The sequence below is a fragment of the Vicugna pacos genome, chromosome 5 (assembly GCF_048564905.1).
Source record: "Vicugna pacos chromosome 5, VicPac4, whole genome shotgun sequence".
Taxonomy (NCBI): domain Eukaryota; kingdom Metazoa; phylum Chordata; class Mammalia; order Artiodactyla; family Camelidae; genus Vicugna; species Vicugna pacos.
In genome coordinates this window covers 8,253,607-8,267,868 of record NC_132991.1, presented here as the reverse complement: position 1 = coordinate 8,267,868, position 14,262 = coordinate 8,253,607, and the positions used below count along the sequence as shown (strand labels likewise).

Below are 14,262 nucleotides of genomic sequence, written 5' to 3'. Positions count from 1 at the left end.
CAGGAAATCAAGATGTTTTTGTCCCCCCTCCCAAAAGAAAAGAAGAAGAAGAAAAGGGAGTTATAGCTCAGTGGCAGAGCACATGCTTAGCATGCACAAGGTCCTGGGGTTCAATCCCCAGTGCCGCCATTAAAAAAATAAATAAATAAACCTAATTACCTCCCATCCCCTGCCCAAAATAAAAGTGAAAAAAAAAAAGTGCTCTGGAGGAAAAAACACCCCCCCCCACCAAGAAAAGAAGACGACGACAATCCTTGCTAAAGGAAGCACTGAAGAGTGTAGAGACCCAGCTTGGCGGTGCCTTGCTGGAGCCAGCTCACAGCAGCTCGTGAGAGCCCAGTCCTGCATGTCTCCCAGCTCCCGGTTCCCTGATCTCTCATCCGTAGCTTGAAATCAACCACAGTGAGAGCATTTACACCATGGAAATTAACAAATGCTGCATGTCAGGGCTTCTGCTTCCCCCTGCCCATGCGAGAATTGGTTGTTAACCTGATCAGCACACCACTGCAGCCATTTAACATGTGGTTAGGGAGGGCTTGCTGAGAAAACACATGATAAGAAGAGCCTAAGTCTCGTTGCAGAAGAAGTCGTGCTGGTTAACAGTAGTTGACACTCAGTGATCAAGGGCTACATCTTTACAGCCCCCCTGGTCCCTGCATGGGAGAGAAAGGCTTGAGTATTCAAAGAAGACTTTGAGGAAGAATTTGAGCTTAAGCCAGATCTCCCAGAGCCTGCAAAACACAGAAGAAGGAGAAGTGAAGGCTTGAAGGCGCGATGTGTGTGAGGGACTGTCAGGACGCCCGCGTTTCTTGTCATAGGTGATGGCTCAAATTAAGATTCCAGCTGGTGCCGTGAACCTGGGCTATGACATTAGCCAGAGCCCCTCGAGGGTCTGTGCTGCCCATCCCTCTTGGGGCCTGGCCGTGGTGGTGGGATTCCGTGCACCTCTAGTCCTGGCATCTGGTTCCTATTTCATCAGAGGTTGGAGTTCACCCTCAGCAATGTGCAGCTCGCATGATTTCAAAGGAAGTGCTTAATTGGTCCCCAATGCTGGGCTTTTTTTCATCTCCCAAGGAGAAGTGAGTTTTGTTGCCTTGATGGCTGGGGGAGGACAGGTGGAGCTTGTGAGTGTATTTGAAAGTTGCAGAAGTTGTTCATTTGGAGACTGTGTAATAAATGGTTCAAGCTGAGGCCAGGGAGGGAACTGAAACACCAGAAATGAATGGCAAAGTAGGGACTTGCTGAGGCCAGCTCTCCGTGGTTGACTTTGGGCCAGACAGCCAGGGGGAAGTATTCAGGTTTTGATTTGGTTTGGTTTGGTTTGAAAAGGCAATTCAGATGGTTGCTTTAAACTGGCCACCAGCCTCTTGGTAGTGGGTGCTGGGTGCTGGTGACCCTCCCCGTCAGAGGCCTCAGTGAGAGAGCTGAGATCCAACCCCCAGTTCTGATGGCCTGTTCCCACAATCTTCTGCCCTCGAACCTTTGACTTTGGCGCAGCCCGAGAAGACAGGTTGGCTGAGGGTTCGTGAGAAACAGAGTAGCCTCTGAGAGTCCAGCCCTTGTTGGGTCTCTGTTTCATTTCATGTCTTCCTGTCCACATGTATCTTCATGGATGGGTTCACGGAGTCTGCCCACACTCGAGACACAGAGGACTGCATCTTAGACACCGCAGAGCTGGCAGTGATGGTCAGGGCAAGGGGAGCCTTCCACCACCCCATGATGCTCCTGGCTGCTGCCTCCTGCCCGCTTCTTTCCTACTGACCCCACATCTGCTCCTCCCAAAGGCTCCGGAGGGGCAGTGACAGAAGAACCTCTGAGAGAGGGCCGGTGGGAGACAGTCTGACTGGGGAGGCTTCATGTGGGCCAGGGAAGTCAAGGGCCTGCAGAGGCGGGGCTTGTGTAGGGTTGGCGGGGACTGAGGATGGGGAGAGGTAGGTGGTAGGAACGTTGAAGGGGGTGGTGTGTGACCAGCCTGCATTGTGATACAGGGGTGGGGAGGTCCTCAGCCCACCTCAGTCCCAGGGGCTGGTTCCTCCGTGAAGACAGCTGTGGGCAGTAGGCACAGCTCTGTAAGTGGTGCCAGGAGTGACCATAAGGACAGATGGAGGCCCTGCTGCCTTGGGTTCTGGAACACGCTAGGTGCTTCTAGAAAGTGAGCATTTGGGGAACACCAAGCACTGTCCCTGCCAGTGTCCTACGACGCTGAGATGGTTGAGCGGGCTTCCTGTTGGTGGAAGCCATTCATTCATTCTTCATCACCAGAACACTAACCTTGCTGGCTGGGTGGAAGCCCTGGACCTTTCTTCTACCCCGATGCTCATTTCAAACACAGCTCATTCAGACTGGAAGGGCAGGGGCCTGGGCTCTGAGGGTAGGTCAGTTCCTGGCTCTCTGTGTGAACTCAAGATCTCTGGGGTTTGTTTCTAGAACCATCAGCAGAAAACCTCATGCCTGGCACCTCCTGGCTGCAGGATGGGGTGTCATGTGAATACAAGTGATTGATGAAGGGGCTGCCAGGGGAAGACGAGGCTGCGACCCAGGACTCGCTGTCCCAGAGGAAGCACAGCTGTTCTCCAGGCCCACTGCCCACAGGAATCCCCCTGGGAGCTTTTTTAAAATGGTGATGTTTAGGAGCCCATCCCAGAAGTTCTGTCTCAGTTGGCCAGAACTGGGCTGAATATTGGCCTTTTTTTTTTTTTAATTGAAGTACAGTCAGTTTACAATGTTGTGTCAATTTCTGGTGTACAGCATCATGTTTCAGTCATACATGTACATACGTGTATTTGTTTTATATTATTTTTCATTACAGCTTACTACAAGATATTGAGTATAGTTCCCTGTGCTGTACAAAAGAAACTTGTTGTGTATCTATTTTATATATAATAGCTAGTATCTGCAAATCTCAAACTCCCAGTTTATCCCATCCCACCGCTTTCCCCCTCTGGCAATCATAGGTTTGTTTTCTTTGTCTGTGAGTCTGTTTCTGTTTTGTAAATAAGTTCATTTGTGCCTTCTTTAGATTCTATACATGATCTCATATGGTAATTTTCTTTCTCTTTCTGGCTCACTTCCCTTAGAATGACGATATCCTGGTCCTGGCCTTTTAAACTCCCTGGTGTTTCTGATATGCTGTGATTCCCTGAGGTTGAGAAATGGTGGGGAAGCGGGGCAGAGGAGTGGATGATGGCTTCGCCTCCTCTGCCCCTCTGCCTGGGCCCCTCTGCCCAGCAGGGAGAGGGGGGAGGTCTGCTGGCCTGTGAGGCACAGGGAGGTAGCAGGACAGAGTGCCTGAGCTGCAGGCTTTCCCCCAGCCATTAAAGTTTATCGTTGCCACGGACAGTGATTGAAAAAGGCTTTTTGCAGGACTGAAATGTGAGCAATGAAACTTGCCAGTTGATACCGACACAGGGCACTTATCTCATAAAAATATCCTCCGTGTCAAAAGGTTTCAGTAAATGTGCCTGGAAGTATTAGCAGTCATTTCTGCCAGCCCCAGGCTCCCCAGGGGCCGGCGCAAGGGGCTGTAAAAGGGGTTCTTAGTTCCTGCAAAAGAAGAGGGAGGGAAAGAAGGAGAAGGGGAGGGGAAGCTCAGCCTCGCCTGCTGCTGGTAGTGCTGGTGGGGAAAGCGCCGGCTCCTCAGCTCGGCTACCCCACGGTTTAAGCGGTGGATGCTGTTCCTTGTGTATCCTCCAGTTGGCGACTTTGAGTGTGGAAGGGCTGCTCACCCGGGGGCAAGTGTGCCTTAGCCAGCTTGGGCATGAGGTTCCATCTGTGTGTTTGCTGACTGCTCCCAATGACCCTACGAGAGAAGGAAGTTACATGGGCTGAGGCTCAGAGAGGTTAAGTGACTTGTCCAAGCTCACACAGCTGGTAAGTGGCAGAACCAGGATTGGGAAACCAAACCCTCCTCTTTTCAGGACACAGAGCAGAGGGTTGAGTTCTCATTCTGTTTGGAAGCTGGGTCGCTGTTGGAGGCCCGGGCTGATCTGGGCAGGCCTCTCTGCCTACCGCCCTTAGGGCTGCTCCACAGCCTGGGCTTGGGTGCAGCTCAGGCTGAGGAAGGGAGGGTTTCCTGCCTGCATCTTCAGTGGGAACAGAGGTTTTCTTTTCTTTTCTTTTCTTTTCTTTTTTTAGTATATTTTTATTGAAGTACAGTTTACAATGTTGTGTCAATTTCTGGTGTACAGCACAATACTTCAGTCTTATAGGAACATACATATATTCGTTTTCATATTCTTTTTAACCATAAATTACTACAAGATGTTGAATATAGTTCCCTGTGCTGTACAGTATAAACTTGTTTATCGGATTTTGTGAGAATCCTCCTGTATTTCGAAATGAGAGGCACTCTGCCAGAGTTCAGTGGGTGTTCTGTGCGATTCAGTGGGTTTATAGATGTGATTCTTGGTGTATTTGTGGGAGAGGGTGAGCTGTGAGTCCCTCTACTCCGCTATCTTGGCTCAACCCCCAGAACACAGAGGTTTTCAAGGCAGGGTCAGACTTCTGCTGCCCCTTTGAGACCCGTAGTGGTGCTGAACACACTCTGTGGTGCAGTTGCTTGTGAACTGGGTGGTGTTGTCTCTCTGAGTTTCCCAGGGACTGAAGCGGAGTGGGATGCTCCCACCCCTATTCCGTCCAAGTTTCCATCCAAGTGGTCAGTACAATAGCTCATCCTGCACCCCCCTAGTCAGCCTATGTTAACTCTTCAGCCTGAGCTGCGCCCAAGCCCAGGCTGTGGAGCAGCCCCAGGGGCAGTAGGCAGAGAGGCCTGCCCAGATCAGCCCGGGCCTCCAACAGTGACCCAGCTTCCAAACAGAATGAGAACTGAACCTCCCTGCTCTGGGTGTCCTGAAAAGGAAAGGGTTTGGTTTCCCAATCCTAGTTCTGCCACTTACCAGCTGTGTGACCTGGGGCAAGTCACTTAACCTCTCTGAGCCTCAGCCCGTGTACCTTACTTCTCTTGTAAAGTCATTGGGAGCAGTCAGTGAACTCACACAAATGGAACCTCATGCCTGAGCTGGCTGTTGGCACACTTTGCCCCTGGGTGAGCAGCCTTTCCACACTCCAAGTTGCCAACTGGAGGATACACAAGGAATATGAGCCCGCTGCTGGCTTGGATGGAGGTGTGCAGTCCAGAGAAGGGCTCACACCTCTCTCTGAAAAGGTGGCTGTACTAACCGTGGGCAGAGCCATCTCCCCTCTCAGCCTCCCGCAGCGGCGTCCCCTGGGAGCCAGGTCAGGGCCTTGGCGCCAGCAGCATGGTGGGAGCAAGTGAGGCGTAGGCATGACAGGGGCTCCTGAGCTCTGATCAGGGAGACAGGGGTAATGTCTCACAATTGATTTCCCCTCTCCTGACCCACACCCACGTGGGTGAGGAGGCTCACTGGATCGAGGCAGGCTGGATCCGGAGCAGAGCACCCAGGACCCAGGCCAGCAGCTCACAGAGTGTACTTCAGTGTCAGAAAGTCCATGGGGCCAGGTGAACAAAAGATGGCTCAGACAAGAGCCCTGCTTCCCAGGTTCCTGCTCTGTCTCCCCACCCCCACCTCTCTTTACACATTCACTTCGTACTACTCATTCTCATTAGGGTTCCAGCCACTGCCCAGTCTCCCAGGGCACAGCCACTGGGTGTTCCATGGGCATCTCAAACTCAGCAGGTCACAAACCATCCATTTTATGGTCCTCAAAATGGCCTTTCCCTCCTGTGTGTCCTCTCATAGTTGGGGACGCCACCACCCACCTAAGCCCCAGAATGCTTGACTGAGTCAATTTCAGTCTTCAGTCACCTGCACACCCACTCAGCACCACGTCCTGCTGGCCCTGCATCGGTCATGGTCTCTTCCAATGCTCATTCCCTCAGCAGTGTTGCCATTGCTCCAAGGTTAGATCTGCTTCTTAATCATCTTGCCTCCAGCATCATCCACACAGCCTTCTTGTCTTTGGATGGAAAATGCAAATCTGTCACTCGCTTGCATAAAACCTCCTGGTGTATCTGCATCACCAGCAGGCTGATGTCCAGCGTCCTTAACATTGTGTAAGACGTGGCATGCCCTGGCCCCACCCCTCACCACTCCCCTGCCGTGGATGCTGTGACAACATGGAGCACCCTGCTGTTTCTCATCTCTGGGCCTCCTGGCCCTCTCCTCTGCTCACCTGTTGCCTGTGTGTCTCCTGCTGGCTGGAAGACCCTTGAAGCCAGGGCTGGCCTGTTTCCCTTCCCGCATCTCCAGAGCAGAGCCTGGACCCGGGACCTAAGACATGGGTTGTACAGTGGAGAAGACAGAACTGGGAGCTAGACGCTCCCAAGGCCTCTGAGGGGAAGTGGCCTCTCTTGGGAAGAGCATGGGGAGTGCGTTTTCTGCATCCGGGAACTTGTGCTTTTCCATTTTCCCAGCCAACCGCACTGTAATAGGAAAGCCACCACCGCAGACGGGCGGAGTGGGAGGGTGGTTAAGCCTCGGGCTCTGGAAGCACAGAAAAGGCTTCAGATGCTTCTTTGCCTGTTACTCGCTGTATGACCTTAGACAGGTTACATGCTCTTCGAGGCTCAGTTTCCTCATCTGTAGAATGGGGTTAGCGGTAGTGCCCCCCCAACACACATAAGGTTGATATGAAAAGCAAAGAAACATGAATGATGCCTGACATAGCACTCAAAACAGTTTTTGTTATTGCACATCATTCAATTTTTATTTTTATTACTGGACTCCCAGGCATGGAAAAGCTATCATTACTGCAGTGAACAATGCGGACATGGAGGTTGCTGCCCCCATGGGCATTTATTGATCCTCTTTCATGTTCTCAGGGTGTGGCGTGGCTAGACGGCTGGCGTGGACAGCACATTGCAGCCTCTCGTCCACGGAGGGCGCCACGTGACAACCTGGCCCACAGCACTGTGGGGTGAGCAGGGGCGTCTCTAGTGGGACATCATCCAGTGGTGATGAGGGAGGGACCCAGCCCTGGTCTGGTGGTCTGTCCACTCAGCCTCCACTCAGCTTTGGCCTGAGCGGGGCTGGCCACGGGAGCAGGGGTGGCCTGGCCCAGCCAGGGCGTGGAGCCTGGTCGTGGGTCTCAGGGTAACTCATGCGAGCACGCTTGGGTCGGCCCACCGACGGGCCACACATGGCGTCTGCCCTGAAGCTGTGGTTTTGGGGGAAACCAATGTTATGGGAACAGCTCCTGGCTTGGGCTGGTGTTGCTCTGGCCGAGAGGCAGATTTGGGGTGGAGTTTGGTTTGGGACTCTTATTTTGCCCAGAAAGGAAGGCAAATCCACCCCCGGGTAGAGCACTGTGTTGCATGGCTTCTGCCCGCAGAAGCAAGATGCGGGGAGACGCGGGTTTCAGGTTAGTGCCAAAGTTCTGTCCTGAAAGGGCTTCTCTGACCTAGTGTGAGGAGTCAGGTTGTACTGTCACCCATGGCTTGTGCTGAAGCTCTGACCCCCAGCAGAGTGGCTGTGAGGTTCCCCTAGTCTGGTCCCCTAGTCCCCATGAACTGCGGGATTGCAACATGATCCCTGTCATTCCTTCTTGGGAGTAAACACATCCTCTACCTTTTAGCCAACTTGATGATGAGGGTCCCACGGGGAGATCACCTGGAGGTGCCTCCCAGACTCAGGAAGCCCGCCTGCTGCTCCCAGTCTGCCTGGGCCCCTGGCCTCTTCCCAAATGTGTCCATACTGCCCCCCAACTTTAAGCTCTGCTCCCGCTCCCAGCTCCCTGTCTGGTGGTCACCATCTCTGGCCAGCCCTGCCCTGTTGGTTTTGTCCCCACACCATTTCATTTACACCCACTTTACACACGGGGATCCTGGCTCTTCCCAGACCACCATCTAGTCTGTATCCCTGTGGCAGCAGAGCTTTCTGACATAGCTCATGGCTTTAGCCGTAGCGACAACTTCTCCATGTTGGGCCTGCTGGGTGTGTGCACGGGTACTGGCCTGGCCGTGTAGGGGGCCGTGTTTCTGTTTCCCTCTGGCTGTCCTCAGGACCACTGACAACACCTGCAGTTCCCTGTGCTGTGGTTTCTTCCTGCCAGCCGTCCTGTCCGGCCTTAATGCCACGGGGCATCTGGCCCACCCTTGCCAGTGGAGCCTTGCCCATCCAAGCAGTTTGTAATGCTCACAGGCAGTTCGGGGCCTGTCAGTGACCCCCAGGCCTGAGGCAGAGGTAATGACTGGGCCCTCAGCCACCCTGTCCCTTGGCACGTTTGCAGGGGCGTCTCATCCTAATCAGGGGCTGTGCTTTAATTGATGCAAATGGGGGAGGGATGGTGGCAGGGAGTCACGGCCATCCATCACCCCATTTCCCAGCACCAGTCATTCGTCAGTGGGGCCTTAAAGATAATACACTTTTTTGTTGAAAGCAATTACTTAATCTTGACAAACTCCTGTGTTAAGCAGGGCTATTAGTGGGGCGCATCATTAATCAGTGCAAAACCAGGTGGGTGCTTTTTCAGAACTGCAGGAGCTCTTGGGGACTTGGGTTGGGCCCTTTGCCATCCTCGCCACCCTAATTACACACACAGCATGCTAACTGCGAGCACCCTGCATGTGCTGTTAGGACAGTACGAGTTGGTGTGATAAGAGCCACAGCAGGGGAAGGGCCCATTTTTAATGCCAGTCAGCACGTTTGCCAAGCCAGGCAGAATGATCCATGCGGGTGATTAACAGGCCCTGGGAACACAGCTGGGGAAAACAGATAACCCCCTCCCGCGGGTCCCTCCCAGACTTGCCCCTGACTTTGCTGGATCCTCGGCAGTGCTTGGAAGCTGCTGTGGGAAATATCCCTTCCATTTTGAGGGGGTTCACTTCACTTTTGGAAAGGCCCCTGACAAAGTGGAAATACCAACTCAGCCCTGTGTCCTTTGGAGTTGGGCAGCCCTGCAACTCTGGAGACCTTACCAGGTCACCGTGCCTCTCGCTCCTCCGTCACACACCCATGGCTCCGATCACTCAGAAGCCCCATCCCAGGCTGAGCTGAGCAGGAAGCCGGGCGCCCAGGACAGGATCTTGAGCCTCCTCCTTGGCCTCACATTTCATCTTCATGGTCCCAGAAGAGCTCTCATTGCCCTGTCCTGCCTGTAAGAACATGTCTGGAATTTCTGTGAATGGCTGGGAGGCCTGGCTATGACACTGATTAGCTGTGTGACTGACCCCCGCCAGGCTACTGAACTTTTCTGTGCCTCAGTTTCTTCATCTGCAAAATGCCTTGACGATTAAATCAGTTAATAAACGCCACATGCTCAGGGGAGCCTCTGTCTGCTACTGCTGCTCTGTCTGCTATCACTCTGTTCATCAGGGTTTTCTCTAAGTTACAACTAATTTACACAGAACATCGGTAGCTATTGGTCATACTCAAGGTCTCTTTTCCAATAGTGAGAACATTCCTTCACTCACACAGCCCTTCATCTATTCACTCACCCTCTCTATGCCGGGTGCTGGACTCTCTGGCTTGGAGGAAATGGTACAGAGGGCGTGTTTTCTGCCCGAATGGGGAGAGGGCAGGAGAAAGGTCCAGGGAGTGTCCTAGCAGCAGGCACACGTCAACGAGACATGTTAGGACAGTACGAGTTGGTGTGATAAGAACTTGGGCTTGGTGGCGAGGGGTTTTCTGGGCAGGGTGAGTGCTGGTAGCCGGCTGGGAGGGGTGAAACTAGGGCTTTCTGGGGTTTACAAGCTGTCCAACCATTCCTAGGGGGCAGAGTGTGGGGCAGGACTAGGAGAGGGCTGCAGCCAGGCTGGGCTATGGGCTCCATTCTGTCAGTGACCACAGGACCTGGAGGCCACCTGTCAAGCAATCCTCAGATCCCTCCTTTGCGTCCCCTTTGCTGAGGTGGAGCTGGGCCCACAGAGCAGGGCCCATGGCACATTGAAATGGGACGAAGCAGCCAGGATGCTCTTTGGTTTGTGGAAGGGCAGCTCTAGTTTCTCCAGCCCCCAAACACATTGTGTGTGGGAGTCTGCCCTTAGATTTTAAACCCTGTTTGTTTGAAAGGAAGTAGACTCCGTCTGCTTTTAATTCATACACTTAGCTCATCAAAATATTGTTTTGCAAGAGGTTTTTTTGATGTCCAGGAAGCCTTTGGAGTTGTTTTTCTTTTTCTTCTATTTAGCCCCTTTTATGCAGTCTTATTCTAGGAAACAAGATTCTGGGCCCTGCTCAGGGCTAGTGGGTTGGGTTAACCGGCCATGTTTTCTGTGTCTCAGTTTCTCCACCAGCGAAATAGTGGGAAAGTGCTTATCCCGAGGGTTCCGTGGACTGGTCTTCAGTCCCGCTGCGTGGACCTTCAGCATCCCCGGATAAAAGAATCACTGTTGCCACCAGCAGTGGGAAGTCATGGGCTGGAGCAGGGGAGGGGCAGAGGACATGGCAGTGCTGGGACTATCATTCAGACAGTTGAGTCCAGAATTAAATGGAACCAGTGCTGCCCAGAGAGCCAGGCTTCTGGAAGCGTTTCTCTGCAGTCCTGCCCATGCGACTCTGCATGCGCTTTGCTTTCTGGGGACCATCTCATTTGTCAGAAGGTTGCAGCAGTCCAGGGCAGAATTCAGGGAGACCCTGCTGACGTGCTCTGCTCAGCCCTGATGGATCAGGGTATGGAAGGCAGGACCCTGGGAGCCCTTGTGACTTAAATAGATGCAAGCAAGGGGTATCAGAGGGAAGAAACAGTAACTCTTTGTTAATGGGCTAATTTAAGTGACCATATATAGAAGGTGGTGGGGGGCTTAGATTCCAAAGTGAGGAAAGACTGAAATTTAGGGGGAACCCTATCACCATAATTTATGTATCGGACTTTTATTAACCTAGCTAGAATTCAAAAATGAAATTCAATAATCATAACTCGTTAGACCTGAGTTGTTCAGTCAGGCAGCCATAAGCTACATGTGGCTGCTGTGTATTTCAAATGTAGCTGGTTCGAACTGAGGTGAACTACACAACCGACTTTGAAGACTCAGGAGAAAAAAAAAAGAAAAGAAAACATCACATTCATAATTTTGAAATGTTAATATTTTTGATATACTGGGGCAATGAAATTGTATTATTAAGATGATTATCCGTTTTTATTTAGGTTTTTTTTTTTAATGTGGCTACTAGAAAATTTTAAATAGCAGGTGGCCCGTATCATACGTCTGTTAGGTCAGGGCCGTACTTGCTGGCAGAACACCAGAGCAGACGTTTTCAGTAGAGAAGGTTTGAAGGAACAGAATCCCTTTGAGTATCATATGGTCGTCAAGACCATACTGACAAAGGTTCCCGAGAAGTGGTCCTTAGGAGTCCCGCTTCACTGATGGAATGAAAAGGATCTGTAACGAAATGTCAATTGTGGGACATTGACTAAGTGCCCGCAGTGCTTGGAGGTGCTTGAGGGCTGTTCTCATGACAGACTCTGCCTCCTGGTTTAGACTCTCACTGTCTGCCTTTGCCTCAGAACACACCCTGGAGTCAGGGAGGGTCTTAGCCAGCCTGGAAAAGCGCCATCAGTCCCTGGTGGGGATGGAATGCCGAGGCCCCCTTGAGAACCACAGCCGAGTGACCACAGGCTTTCCTGGTGCACTCAGGAAGGTGGGAGGCAGGGCCGGATCACCAGACTGGGGAAACCTTTTGCTAGAGCTCTGCAGATGCTGGTGAGGGAAGCAGGGTAGCAGGTGACACCTTGGGGACCTGTGGGAAACAGGAAGAGGAGTGGCATAGGCATGTTCCTATAAGAACTAAATGCCCCCGTGACAAGTAGGCGTTATGGACGGTGATGGGAGAGCGTGGAGCTGCTGATGCAAGTTGGCAGGTGAGCCTGTCAAAGGCCAATAAGACCCAGGGGCGTGTCTGTGCAGGTAAAGCTGTGCAGCGCTGGGTCCACACTGGAGGATGCATGTCCACCCTGGGCCACCTGCCCACTCTGGCCTCTGCACAGAGACACGGGCACTCTTTGCTCCAGGCCTCCAGGCTGGGTTTGTGCTTTCTTCAAGGTTCCTTGGAGGACTGTGGGGGACAACTTTGGAGCCACAGTCCCCTGGGCCTCAAATCTGCTGTAGATTTTGGGGGATCCTACATTTGGCGTCCTATTTTCTTTGGAACAGATTCTGTGGCCAAGACAGTTTTCAAATTTAATCAGCCTTGACCTTCTCCCAAGTTTCTTTTGGTCTTAAGAGTCTGTAATGTGGGACCCCACTTGCCTATCCTAACAGATGGGCAGCTCATCCCTTCCCCACAATGGCAGGGATCTCCCCAGTGTCCCCCTGGAGTGCCCCCCAATCTCCCACCCCTCACTGAAGGGGCAGGAGGTCCATGGAGGTGGCCGTGTCAGCACTGCTGGGGCCCTACTGTGTGCCTGGCCTGCACGAGCTCTGACTCATATTAGCTTATCTCTGCTTCACAGTCTCCCTCTGATCTGGGTCCTGTCACTACCCATATTTTACAGATGCACAGGGAAGTTAAGTGCATCAGTGGTGGGGCTAGGCTTGGCCAGAGGAGCAGCTACCATCTCAGTGCTGTTCACGACCCGAGGCCTCTGTCCCAGGTCCCGTCTGCCTCCTATGGCCTGTTTCCCTTATCTTACTACCTCCCTCTGAGAATGTCTCAGTCAGCGCAGGCTGTGTAACAAGAGTAGCACAGACTGACAGCTCAAACGACAGACACTTATTTCTCATAGCTCTGGCGGCTGGAAGTCCAAGGTCAGCACCAGCAGATTTGATGTCGGGTGACTTCCCATTACTTGGCTTATAAAGTGCCCACTTCCCACTGTGTCCTCACATGGTGGAAGGGGACAGGGGGCTCTCTGGGTCCTTTTCATTAGAGCACTAATCCTATTCATGAGGGCTCCATCCCCACAACCTAATCACCTCCCAAAGCCCCACCTCCAAATACCGTCACATCAGGCATTAGAACTTCAACATGTGAATGTCGGGGTGACATAAACATTCTATAGCAGAGAGGGACAGGTCCCAGGACTGCCCAGGCTCTCATGCTGTGAGGGCCACGTGGCACTCGAGTGGGGACTTTCCCTGTGGCATTTGGTCCAGCTATGGAATGCGCCCTCCTCTCTGCCTCCTGCCCACCCCGTCCTCAAGACCAGCCTCAGAGCACTGCCCCCGGTGGAGTGGCTTGCCCTGGCCCCAGCCCAGCGGCTCTCTCTCTTTCCAGCAGCTATTTTGTCATATTTTGTCAAGCAACACCTTCTTGGAAAGGCTAGCCTGTGGCTGTGGGGCGGGCCCAGCCGCAGCCCTGGTCCTGCCAAGCTCTGTGTGGGGGCAGGTCTGGCTGCGAGAGCGGCCTGGACCTCAGCCCCTCGGACGCCAGCCAGCTTGTGGTGTTGGAATTTCCTGTCTGATTTTAACTTTCCCCTTCTATTCCCACCCCTACCGCCTCCCGCAAGTGAGACAAAAACACTTTTTAATTGCACGCTTAGAGTGCCATTCAGGATATGATTATTCTTATTAAGTGCTTCCTGTGAGGCAGTGCCTGGGCATCAGGAGAGGCCTCTGGAAGCAGCCCGTCCTGGGGCTTATTATTGGGAATAATAGTGCCAATTGCTGGGGAGGATATAGCTCAGCGGTAGAGTGCGTGCCTGGCATACATGAGGTCCTGGGTTCAATCCCCAGTGCCTCCATTAAATCAATCAATCGATCAATCTAATTACCTTACGCCTCAAAAGAATTTAAAAAAAAAAAATAGTGCCATTTGCATCAGACCTGGATGCAGACTTGCCTGGCCACTGGGAATGAGGCTTTCCTGGACCCGTCTACACCTTCCCCCCTCCTGGCTCTGATGCTTTGGCCCTTTACTTTGTCCAGGAGGAGGAGCTGGACCTGGTGGAGGCTGCAGCCTGTGCAGGTCAAGGCCCTGTTAGAGGGGCCATCATGTCCCTCGGTCAGACCTGCGTGCTGAGGGAGGGAGCATCCAGTGTCTTCTCTGGAGCTGGTGCCGTCATTTTTGGTATCTTCTGGGGAGGCAGAAGCTCCACCTTCCCTGAGGAGTGAGCCTGGGGTCTCCCCAGGAGTGGGAGAGAGCATGAGGTTGGAGAGGAGCCCAGCTTCAAGTGCTGAAATGTAGACCTTGATCGTGCAGGCCACGAGCCAGTGTCCAGCATCAGCTCAGGGGCTGGCTGATCTTCTCCGTTAATTGAGGCACAAATGTCATTCCTTCCCCCAAAACTAATACTTTTTCTTTTACAAAGCACCTTCACATTCTCATTCCCCAAAGAGTTCAACAGTTTTTTTTTATTTGGGGGGGCGTAATTAGATTTTTTATTTATTTCTGTTTAGAGGGAGTA

General features: G+C 52.6%; 1 protein-coding gene across 9 annotated transcripts in view; it reads left to right on the top strand.

The window, feature by feature from the left end:
- The window catches only part of GLI2 (GLI family zinc finger 2), a 245,751-nt gene that overhangs the window by 161,684 nt on the left and 69,805 nt on the right, over window positions 1-14,262 (top strand). Inside the window, exon 1 of one of the 9 annotated variants that reach the window (XM_072960821.1) lies at window positions 6,877-6,897. The exons of the other annotated variants lie outside the window; for them this stretch is intronic. The gene's annotated coding sequence lies outside the window, so the exon portion shown is untranslated. Of the gene's footprint in view, window positions 1-6,876; window positions 6,898-14,262 lie in introns of those variants that run through there. 9 annotated transcript variants of the gene reach the window in all.